We start from the raw sequence: 12409 nt of genomic DNA, 5'->3' as shown, positions 1-12409 counted from the left end.
AGGAGGCTAATGGAGACTCATGATAGCATGATAAACAGCTACAGACTACAAGTCCACAGGTAAATAGCCCACCCGTGGTTATGGGTTTGTCCATAATGACCCTTCTCATTTCCGTTTGTTGGATGATAATCACCAGATGGCTGAAACAAGTAATGTGTCCAAATTCCTTTATGCCATGGCGCTTCCTCATCCCCTAGAGATCGCCCATATCCTGAATGCCGATATTGGAAGCTAATCTTGTTATCCAGACCTCAATGCGCTTGTCAGGCTGTTGGCTACATTCCATGCTGGAACGCACCACTAATAACACTCCTGGTACATCTAGATCATGTCTCCGCACCTTTGTAATATCTACTATAGGGTTCTAATACCTATAGTCCTATTTTTAACATATATCTAATAAATTAAGTGTGTTAAAGATTAGTTTATGTTAGCCAATTTTTCACAGACACTTTAGGTTATCCAGTTGTTGTTTAGTAAGCTCCTCTGCCGCTCCCTAGTTTCTGAGGAAAAGGCAATATTGCATCACTCCCTTTAATCTATATTAGTCTATTGGCTCCTCATTAACTCATTCATACAATGCAAATTCCATAAGGCTGGATTCTCACATCCGTAATATTCAATTCATGCTGGGAGCACAATACCTGGCCCAAGCGCTGAGTCTCCTGACCTAACTGCTTCATATATTTATAAAGCAGTATCTGATTAGTGGTTCAAACATGCACTGTGTATCACATACTTCTGATCCCCGCCTAAAGCGCACAAAGCGCATAAAGCCCCAGTTCATCAAAATGATGACAGAATTCTGCCAAAAAACGTTGTGAAAAGTTGCAAAAGTTTTACGCAACACAGTGCTACTCAAAAACTTGGCAACTTTTGGTGTTTTCATGGCAGTTTTGGTCAGCTTTGCCAAAATGGGCAGAGTTGGGGCAGCACAGGTTGTGGTAATAACCACTCTTCAATTTAATGACCGCATTCACGAGCAGCATGTATAAGATACTCACCATGTCTTATACATGTATCATGTGTGGAGACACGGGGGTTAGTGGGTGCTCTCATCCGCTGATCAGGCCGCCTTTAGAAAGACAGCATGGCCCAGGGCTCATTCCAACTGAACGCCGACCTCCTTAATCGTGGGCGGAACACTACTCAGAAAACACAGGGTGAGGGAATCACAATATTAAGACTTTATTGGATCCCCAAACAATTAACGGCACATAGCACATAACCAGCAAAACACACAAATGTAACAGGCAACAGTTTCTCACCCTTCCGCTGGCTCACTAGGGATTTATAATGTCTATGCCTAAGAGCTTCCAGGGCTACTTACTCCAATCCAGCAGCACCCCGCTATTGGCGAGCACCCACCGAGAATGGAATAACGCCAGATTTAGGAAGCTAGCTGAGGTCTGCAAAGTCTGTAGCCAGGTGACCAAATTGTCCCAACCTGGGTTTCTTCCTTAAGTAGTCTCTGGTATGATGATGTGATATAATCCTGGCAGCTGGAGTCGAAATCCCTAGACTGTTGTATGGTCTCCAATCGGAAATGGAGTCCCTTGATCAAAGCCATGTAGCCAAGTGACCCTCTAGTCAGAGCAAGAGTCCCTAGACCGAGTCCACAAGGCGTCCTGGTTCCGATCCCCTAGCCAGCTCCTAAGAGCTTAGACTGGATCATGCAACATCCAACAACTGGTGACTCCAAGAAGTCCCTTTTTATAGCCATAGCCTTCCCTTAGGATATACTGTGCCCTTATCGGATTGGTTGTACAAGGTTGCTTCTCTTATTGGATGAATTTCAAGCTGCATGGATAATGTTCATTTAAATGATGTGGCCAGAAAGACTGAGGATATTTACATGTAGTCTGTAATCCACAGAATAGACAATAGCCACTGAGGTAATTTACATTAGATTAGCAATACACAACTACATTACAATGAATGCTCAGAGGGGCCTGGCAGAAACAAGAGCTTAGCAAGCATGAGTTAACACACAGAAGAACAATACGTCTGGCTAATGTAAGATATTTTAACCCACGACACACAGTCTGTGTCATCACATCCTGTATGGTATGTTTTACTCTAAAAAGCAGTGGGATTTCAGAAAAAAACAATCCACGCTGGAGACTAGTTGAACAGGCGGGTCCCCGGCGGCTTCTGCCTGCCCCCTGCCCTAGAGTGAATATGGCAGAATGTATCAGCTGTCATGTTCCCAAGTCCAAGCACAACAGTCTACAGTCCTGTGAATTTCAGTGGAGTGAAGCTCCCCATTGAGTGGCCAACACTTAATTTACTCTCTGCAGTCCCATGAGGCTCACTTACACTACCACATAACTCAGACAAGTGCTATCCAATGTTTTATTGAATAGCACTCAGACCAATGTTATTGGAAAAGAGAGAGAGAAACATATTATCCAGAATATTGACTTGAGCAGAAGTAACCATACAGTTAATTTGGCTGGAGGGGGGGGGGACATTTGGATGGCGCACGCGGAGCAGAAGTTGCAGGACAATCCCAGCTGCACGTGGATGATAGGTGCTGTGGTGGCTGAGAAGAAGGAATGGACGTTGCGGGGCAATATCTGCTGCCAGCTGCATGGGAATGATGGAGATTGGGGTGGCCGGGAGCTGTGTCAGGATAGGTAACAGAATGGGGCCTCCAGCATTTAGCTTGAGCATACACGGTACTCAATCGAGCACTGAGCAGTGCGGAGCACACTTGCTCGTGACTTTTTTTGGGCCTTAATCCCTTTTCAAAAATGTCTCATATTCATCTAATTTTAACTTAATAGATTTTTTAAAAATTAAAGTATTCCTATATAGTAGTGATATTAATATTAATAAAGCTATTAGCAAATGTACTATATTGCTATAGATATTCCCTGCATTTATATGTATATATGAGACATAGCACAGAGATAAACATGCTGACAGGTTCCCATTAAATCCAAAAACAATGACCAGTTCATAAAAGGACAAATCAATAGAAGAACGCTTTTATTGCTGATTTTAATGTCAAGCAAAACCATTAAAAGCTAAAACCAATATTCCTGTATGTGACTTCCACAATGAAAAAGGGGACATGGCAGGTGTCCTATGGCGTCACCTTCTGCCAAAAAAGACTCCAGGATCCTTTGCCCTTCACAACAAAACTGAAAATAATGTGAAACACCTGATCTACGCCTTTAGATACACAGGATATGTGTGGGTTTTATTAGTAGCTACTTTATGTAGGACAACTTAAGTTTTATGGATCTTAAGAGTTTCTTTAATACTTTGCTACCGTCAACTAAGGTAAGATGTCTACATGGTCTATACATACAGATGAGATCCATGAGAATGTATTTCTGCACTTCTTCATTTTGTGTCTAAAAAGTTTCTTCATAATAGACAATTATCATTTGCTCATTTGCACTTCGGAGTAAGAAGGGTTTAATTTGCAGCCTGACCAGTTTGCCCTTACCCTTGATTATTTCACCACTTATACACTTGTGCTGCTCAAGAATCACTTATGTCTCAGGTATTTAGTTTAAAAATGTAACTAAATTTGTATCTCATGAAATAGTTTTAATAGAACAGTTATTTCTTTCATTTGTCTCAGAAGTGGAATTGTGAACTTTAATCATGTTTGAATGAATCATCATCCTTAATTACGAAGATCAGCCAATTCTTCAGTGAGACCAAATCATATAACATAAGATCTGTGCTATGGAATCGATATTATAATCATGTGAAAGACGTGACACAGTATTATCTGGGTTCAGGTAAAGTTCTGCATTATAAATATGTAAAAGCAACCCCTTTTCAAAGAGGACCCAGTATAATAAAAGTAGTGAACCCCGTTCTCGGCCGAGGGTTACTCACTCCCCCACTTCACTCAGTGTGCGTACAATATTGGCCAGTGTTATCTTCACCTCAGCTTCAAGTCCTCGTGGTAGACGTAGAGGGTTACACAATTCACACCCACAAATCTCTTTGTAAAACACTCAGGAGCCAATATATTGTAGTTCACCACATCTTCATAACCTCGGATAGACAAGCTCTTTCATGCTGCCGCTGCTCCCCGGTGGTTTTCTAACTTGCTGTCACTCACTCTGGGTTACTATCTTCCAGCAGCTGAGTCCAATACATGCTTGCTTCCCGTTACCTTTCCTAGTGGCTCCCGTGTCTGACTCAGGCCCTTGGACGATGCATCAGCTACCGACTAGTTCAGGGTCCTACTCTACACCCCGACATCTCACCGATCTCAGAACACTACAGCCTGTCCGCATAGTAAGGTCTTGACACATGGGACAGGCCCTCACTTCTGGCCCTGTGTGCTCACTTGGACCCCTGCAGCTTCACTCACTACTAACTTTTCTGTCCTCCTGATCCTTCTCTGCTCACTCCTCCTTCCTGGTCTCTGTCTCCCTGGTTACCACTTGACTATTTGCATCTGTTCCTGTTCTATCCGAACAAACTCACTAACCACCACTGACACCCCACTCCTGCACACATGGTCCCTAGTTACACTACACTAAAGCATCCTATCTATAACCATTTACCTACAGTACTCCTGGCTCTCGACACTATGTCTCCCACCTGACACAGCACCTTACATTATACATTATTTACAGTACTCTAAAACATACATTCTTTCAATAAAATATACATAATGGACATCTCCATTCAATTAAACATAAATTCTCGGTCACTAGATGGCGCCGACCGCTGTGCCTGTCCAGCTCTGCTACATTGCTGACCCAGCAGCGCTCTCATAAACACATCTTACATTATATACCATACACTCTCTCTCTTTCTCTCTCACTTTCTCTCTCTCTTTATATATATATATATATATATATATATATATATATATATATATATATATATAATATATATATATATATACAGTGCCTACAAGTACTATTCAACCCCCTGCAGATTTAGCAGGTATACACATTCGGAATTAACTTGGCATTGTGACATTTGGACTGTAGATCAGCCTGGAAGTGTGAAATGCACTGCAGCAAAAAAGAATGTTATTTCTTTTTTTATTTTTTTTTTTAAATTGTGAAAAGTTTATTCAGATGGTCATTTATTATTCAACCCCTCAATACCCCAGAATTCTGTTTGGTTCCCCTAAAGTATTAAGAAGTATTTCAGGCACAAAGAACAATGAGCTTCACATGTTTGGATTAATTATCTCTTTTTCCAGCCTTTTCTGACTAATTAAGACCCTCCCCAAACTTGTGAACAGCACTCATACTTGGTCAACATGGGAAAGACAAAGGAGCATTCCAAGGCCATCAGAGACAAGATCGTGGAGGGTCACAAGGCTGGCAAGGGGTACAAAACCCTTTCCAAGGAGTTGGGCCTACCTGTCTCCACTGTTGGGAGCATCATCCAGAAGTGGAAGGCTTATGGAACTACTGTTAGCCTTCCACGGCCTGGACAGCCTTTGAAAGTTTCCACCCGTGCCGAGGCCAGGCTTGTCCGAAGAGTCAAGGCTAACCCAAGGACAACAAGGAAGGAGCTCCGGTAAGATCTCATGGCAGTGGGGACATTGGTTTCAGTCAATACCATAAGTAACGTACTCCACCGCAATGGTCTCCGTTCCAGACGAGCCCGTAAGGTACCTTTACTTTCAAAGCGTCATGTCAAGGCTCGTCTACAGTTTGCTCATGATCACTTGGAGGACTCTGAGACAGACTGGTTCAAGGTTCTCTGGTCTGAGGAGACCAAGATCGAGATCTTTGGTGCCAACCACACACGTGACGTTTGGAGACTGGATGGCACTGCATACGACCCCAAGAATACCATCCCTACCGTCAAGCATGGTGGTGGCAGCATCATGCTGGGGGGCTGTTTCTCAGCCAAGGGGCCTGGCCATCTGGTCCGCATCCATGGGAAGATGGATAGCACGGCCTACCTGGAGATTTTGGCCAAGAACCTCCACTCCTCCATCAAGGATCTTAAGATGGGTCGTCATTTCATCTTCCAACAAGACAACGAACCAAAGCACACAGCCAAGAAAACCAAGGCCTGGTTCAAGAGGGAAAAAATCAAGGTGTTGCAGTGGCCTAGTCAGTCTCCTGACCTTAACCCAATTGAAAACTTGTGGAAGGAGCTCAAGATTAAAGTCCACATGAGACACCCAAAGAACCTAGATAACTTGGAGAAGATCTGCATGGAGGAGTGGGCCAAGATAACTCCAGAGACCTGTGCCGGCCTGATCAGGTCTTATAAAAGACGATTATTAGCTGTAATTGCAAACAAGGGTTATTCCACAAAATATTAAACCTAGGGGTTGAATAATAATTGACCCACACTTTTATGTTGAAAATTTATTAAAATTTAACTGAGCAACATAACTTGTTGGTTTGTAAGATTTATGCATCTGTTAATAAATCCTGCTCTTGTTTGAAGTTTGCAGGCTCTAACTTATTTGCATCTTATCAAACCTGCTAAATCTGCAGGGGGTTGAATACTACTTGTAGGCACTGTATATATATAATACAACTAGAAGGTGGCCCGATTCTAACGCATCGGGTATTCTAGAATTTATTGTGGAGTTAATGTATGATTTTTGTTATATATATAGATGTTGTTGTGTTAAGTTGCCAAGTGTTTGTGTAGGGGCTGTAAATGTTCTGGGTGTTGTCTGGGTGGGGGTGTGTGAGAGCGGTGATGTTTGTGTGGAGCGCTGTGTGTGTGTGTTGTGTTGTTTGTGGAGCGCTGTCTGGGTGTGGTGCTGTGTGTATTGCGCGGTTGGTGTGGGTTGCGTGTGTGTGTTTTGGGGGAGGTATGTTTTGTGCAATGTGTGTGTGTTGCGCGGTATGTGCGTATATTTGTGTATGCTGCGGTGTTTGTGTGTTGGGTGTTGTGTGTGTGCGGCGTTGTCTGTGTGTGTGGGTGTCTGTGTAGGGCAGTGTTTGTGGTTCCCAGTGTGTGTGTGGTGTGTTGTGTGGTGCGCGTGTGGCAGTGTGTGTATGTGTTTTGAGGGGAGGTGTGCACCCCCATCGTGCTCCATCCCCCATGCTGCGCACCCCCCATCGTGCTCCATCCCCCATGCTGTGCACCACCCATCGTGCTCCATCCCCCATGCTGCGCACCCTCCATCGTGCTCCATCCCCCATGCTGCGCACTTCCCATCGTGCTCCATCCCCCATGCTGCGCATTCCCCATCGTGCTCCATCCCCCATGCTGCGCACTCCCAAACGTGCTCCATCCCCCATGCTGCGCACTCCCCATCATGCTCCATCCCCCATTCTGCGCACCCCCATCGTGCTCCATCCCGCATGCTGCGCACCCCCCATCGTGCTCCATCCCCCATGCTGCGCACCCCCCATCGTGCTCCATCCCCCATGCTGCGCACTCCCCATCGTGCTCCATCCCCCATGCTGCGCATTCCCCATCGTGCTCCATCCCCCATGCTGCGCACTCCCCATCGTGCTCCATCCCCCATGCTGCGCATCCCCCATCGTGCTCCATCCCCCATGCTGCACACCCCCCATCGTGCTCCATCCCCCATGCTGCGCACCCCCCATCGTGCTCCATCCCCATGCTGCACACCCCCCATCGTGCTCCATCCCCCATGCTGCGCACTCCCCATCGTGCTCCATGCCCCATGCTGCGCACTCCCCATCGTGCTCCATCCCCATGCTGCGCACCCCCCATCGTGCTCCATCCCCCATGCTGCGCACTCCCCATCGTGCTCCATGCCCCATGCTGCGCACTCCCCATCGTGCTCCATCCCCCATGCTGCGCACTCCCCATCGTGCTCCATCCCTCATGCTGCGCACCCCCCATCGTGCTCCATCCCCCATGCTGCGCACCCCCCATCGTGCTCCATTCCCCATGCTGCGCACTCCCCATCGTGCTCCATCCCCCATGCTGCGCACCCCCCATCGTGCTCCATCCCCCATGCTGCGCACCCCCCATCGTGCTCCATCCCCCATGCTGCGCACCCCCCATCGTGCTCCATCCCCCATGCTGCGCACTCCCCATCGTGCTCCATCCCCCATGCTGCACACCCCCCTTCGTGCTCCATCCCCCATGCTGCGCACTCCCCTTCGTGCTCCATCCCCCATGCTGCGCACTCCCCATCGTGCTCCATCCCCCATGCTGTGCACCCCCCATCGTGCTCCACAGTCACACATCAGACAGTATACACGCACACATCTGATCGCATACACTCACACCCCACTTCTGCCTGTGCCCTCCGGTGGGCGGTCCCAGCAGCTGTGCTGCACGCAGTGCTCCTCTGCCTTCTGCCGACATGCACACACCCGATCGCATACACGCACACACCCATCGCATATACGCACACACATGATCGCATACACACATTGACGATATCGCACATACGCGCTCACACTCACAACATCCGGAGATACCACATGCTTCCGGCCATGTGATCCTAAGGCAGGTCCTGGAAGGTCACTGCACGCACAGTATCGCCGCCGAGAAGCAAGCGATATCACTGGATGTTGTGAGTGTGTGGATGCGATCATGCGATTGTGGATGTGTGTGTGAGGTGTGTGTGAGAGTGAGTGTGATCTGATGTGTGTGTGTGTCTGTTCTTATGTGTGTGCGTGTGTGTGTGTTCCGCCGCTGTAGGACCTTGATGCGCTCACCTGCTCCCGGTCGGCTTCTGGTGAGTATGATCGGGGGTCTTCTTTCTTCTGTCTTCTCTCTTCTGCACATGTATACCGGGAGCCGGTGTACGCTGGTAACCATGCTACACAATATTACCCGATGTGTACCATGGTTACCAGCATACCCCGCCCCCCGCATGCACGGGAGCCCACACCAGCGTACGCCGGCAACCCCAGCAATGCGAGGGTATGTGTCGGCTGGGTTGCCGGCGTACGCTGGTGTGGGCTCCCGGGGGTACAGCACTCACCTGGGAGTCGGGGCTCCGTGTCGGTTCGGGGAATGCGTGCGGGGGGCGGGGCCAGAGCTAGCGTGCAATGCGTGAGGGGGGCGGGGCGTGGCCGAGTTGCCAATGCATGCAGGGGGCCGGGGCGAGAGGCCAATCCGTGTGGGGGCGGAGCCTGGGCGAGCGGCCAATCCGTGCGGGGGGGCGGAGCCGAGGCGAGTGGCCAATGAGACACTTGTCGCGGTAACGACAGAATTTTGGAGCAAGACAGACAGACAGACAGACAGACAGACTAAGGCAATTATATATATAGATAACACTTCCCAGTAGGAATGGACAGAACTCCACCACCTCCTACATAGTGATCTGCTGATGTCCATGGGTCTGGTTTTTCTTCTCTCCAGTGCCCACCGTGCAGTTTCGATTCTAGTGAACATGTATCATTCCATTTATTTAGGGCCATCTATGTAATGCATGTATCTTAATTTCCAGCACAGAGAGATTACCTTTCAAAAATAGCTCCTTAAATACTTTAGAAAATAACAATAATAAAAAAGGTATTTCTTAAATACTAGTTTATCCTTTGTTAAAAGTGTTTCCCTTCCTGGTGTTGTTCCATCAGGGGTAATTCAGACCCCCCCAAATATAAGCCACCGTGGAAATCCACTAACAAGCAATACCTCTCGCTCCAATGAACTCATTAGGTCTCAGAAACTGGGGTTGTCTTTGATGTGGCAAAATTTTAAATGGTACCCCATGACTGGAGTAAGATTTTGGGTGAGGCACATGTAGGTGCCCACCACTTTTCAGAAACACCTAATTCATTAAGAGGTGTGTGCCTCTTAATGAATCATGACCAACATGTGGCACCAACACACACACAAAGACCAGCGTGAACAACACATGTCATGATGAATCAGGGTCAAAGTTTAGAAATTCATAAAATTAATCAATTGGTAATTTTGTCTTCACTATTTGTCAGTCAACAAGGCTTTTAGAATGTAACTGAAATTAAAAGGGATTAATTGTTTTATCCACTCAACACTTTAATGTAGGACAAATAAAGAAGGAGGCTTGGTAAATGGGAAGAGATTCAGAATCATTTACACACTGGGCAGAGAAGGCAGGATACTGCTCTAGTGAGTTGTCTGACGGCACTGATGATAGAAGGTTGGAATTGTTTGTTCCCTTAGAACACACAGAGTTCTTTAGTATTACAGGTTGGAAATGGATGAACAAGATCTGATCAGCAAGAGGAGGATATTAAGGATCTTGTTTAGCTCTTGTAGAATTTTCCTCAAACATTTGAGCTTGCTGAATCCTAAATATTGGGCAATATGCACACCGTTAAAGTTTGCCTCCTTTTGCAGTGTCCAGCCGTCGTCACAAGACCCCCCCCTGAGGAAGCAATCAATACCACATGCGAAACACACGTTGGGGAGGTGTTTTGGTGACCTTTTGTAGGTGCAATTCATTATGGGAAGGAATTACTCAGTCTGTCATGTAATATATGTGTAGGTTTATATGGGATTGAAAAAAAAACACATAGAACTACTGTATATCAAAAAAAAAAATCACAGACGATAAGAGCCAATTCAGATGATGTAGGCACACACAGTATGTGGCAAACCCTCCTAGTAAAGATGGCCGCAGCCCAGGTGCACAATGCTGATGATACAGCTACACAAACATCCACACTAAAGGGGAGGGGCGGCTGTTTAACATAGGACATGCACACTAATAAGACTTGCATTTGGAGCCCATCATGTAGATGAGTGAGATGCACAGTCTGAACTGCAACCTATAAATAACACCAGAAACCTAGGTCAGGCGGGCTAAACAGCACTATATACAGTAAGTTCATCTCACATGGATACACGAGATGACCAGTGTCTGAATTGTGGCATATAAATGACGCACAACACTAGGTCAGGAGGGTTAGTTAGCACAATATGAGTGCATATCACATGACAGGCCACGAATATACCACCTGAATTCAGAAGGTCCACACACATCCTGCAAAAACCTATTTATAAACCAAATATGCTCTGATTGGATTTTTGGCTTTTGATGATCACAAGCTTACAATTCTCATTCATTTTTATCAATAGAATATTGAGATGAGACTCTAGCTGTCATGTGACCACAAATATGCAAATTGTATTCTTGTAGTGACATGACAACTGCTGGATCTAGGAGTTAAATCCTAACAGCTTGTGTATTGCTCACTGTTAGGATTTGGCAAGTTGCACTGCTTACCAAAAATTTCACCAGGCCTGGACAACCTCGCTATGGTAAGAATTGCTAGTAATATTTTTAATTTTGTGTATTTTGTAATAATGCTGGACTGTGAAGAATCCAAGTTTCTGACAGCAAAAAAACAATTTGAAGTATGTGAACAGAAAGGTCACACCAGGGATAACCTTAAGGTGGCTTTACACACTACGAGATCGCTAAAGCAATCTCCTTTGGGTCACGGAATTTGTGACGCACATCCGGCCGCTTTAGCGATGTTGTTGTGTGTGACACCTATGAGCGATTTTGAATTGTCACAAAAACGTTCAAAATCGCTCATCGGTCCCTTCCCAATTATCGTTGCTCCTGCAGTAACGATGTTGTTTGTCGTTCCTGCTACAGCTTTGAGTGTGGGACTACTTTCATTTTATAGACAATCATTGTGGTTATCTCATACATATATTTGACTTGCAACTATTTACCATATGAATAGTATGTAGATTCTGGTCATGTTACTGCATTGTTACTGTTTTGCTCCTGGTGTTTGAAAAAACATTTCTTCCAGTATATACTACAAATTACAACTGGGTCTCACATTCCCTAATAGCTCAATGTTTTATTAGGTTGATTCCCAAGTGAAAGGTCACTGGCTCGAATTGAGGAGCAGCCATGAGAACTATCTCCCAAGAAAAGAGGAACATCATCACGCAGTTAATCAATAGCGGTCTCTTGGCCAAGAAAATTGCTAAACTGCATCATGTGACTGCCATCACAGTTGGAAGAATACAAAATGAAGTCCATCCATCCATTCAAAAGCCAAGAGAAGGATGTCCAGGCAAAATATCGGAGTCAATAATTTGGCTCTTAACAAAGTCTATCAATTCTGGTGTGTCAAAGATGGCAGAGGAGGGGGCTAATATGCTTCATAATAGTGAGATTACAGACATCCATGCAAACACTGCACATTACACAAGTCTGGAATATTGGCCCCAAAAAAGGAGAAGCCTCGACTTTAATATCATCATAAGAAGCTAGCGTTTGCACAGAAAAACAAAAGGTGGACAGTAGAAGATTGGAAACGGGTGATTTGGAGTGATGAGATGAAAGTCAATAGACTAGGCTCTGATGGCTGCAAATGGGTCTGGAAGAAACAGAAATTGAAGGAACTGTCAAGTTTGAGGGAGGAAGCCTGATGATATGGGGTTATTTCACAGTCAAAGTCATGGATACTTGACCAGGATTGATGGTGGTCTTAGTGCTGAGCTATATGTGAGTAACCTACAAGATGAGTTACTTCATACACTTAAGTAGTAT

The sequence above is a fragment of the Anomaloglossus baeobatrachus genome, chromosome 2, assembly GCF_048569485.1.
Source record: "Anomaloglossus baeobatrachus isolate aAnoBae1 chromosome 2, aAnoBae1.hap1, whole genome shotgun sequence".
Lineage (NCBI taxonomy): Eukaryota > Metazoa > Chordata > Amphibia > Anura > Aromobatidae > Anomaloglossus > Anomaloglossus baeobatrachus.
Note: the sequence above shows the minus strand (reverse complement) of the source record.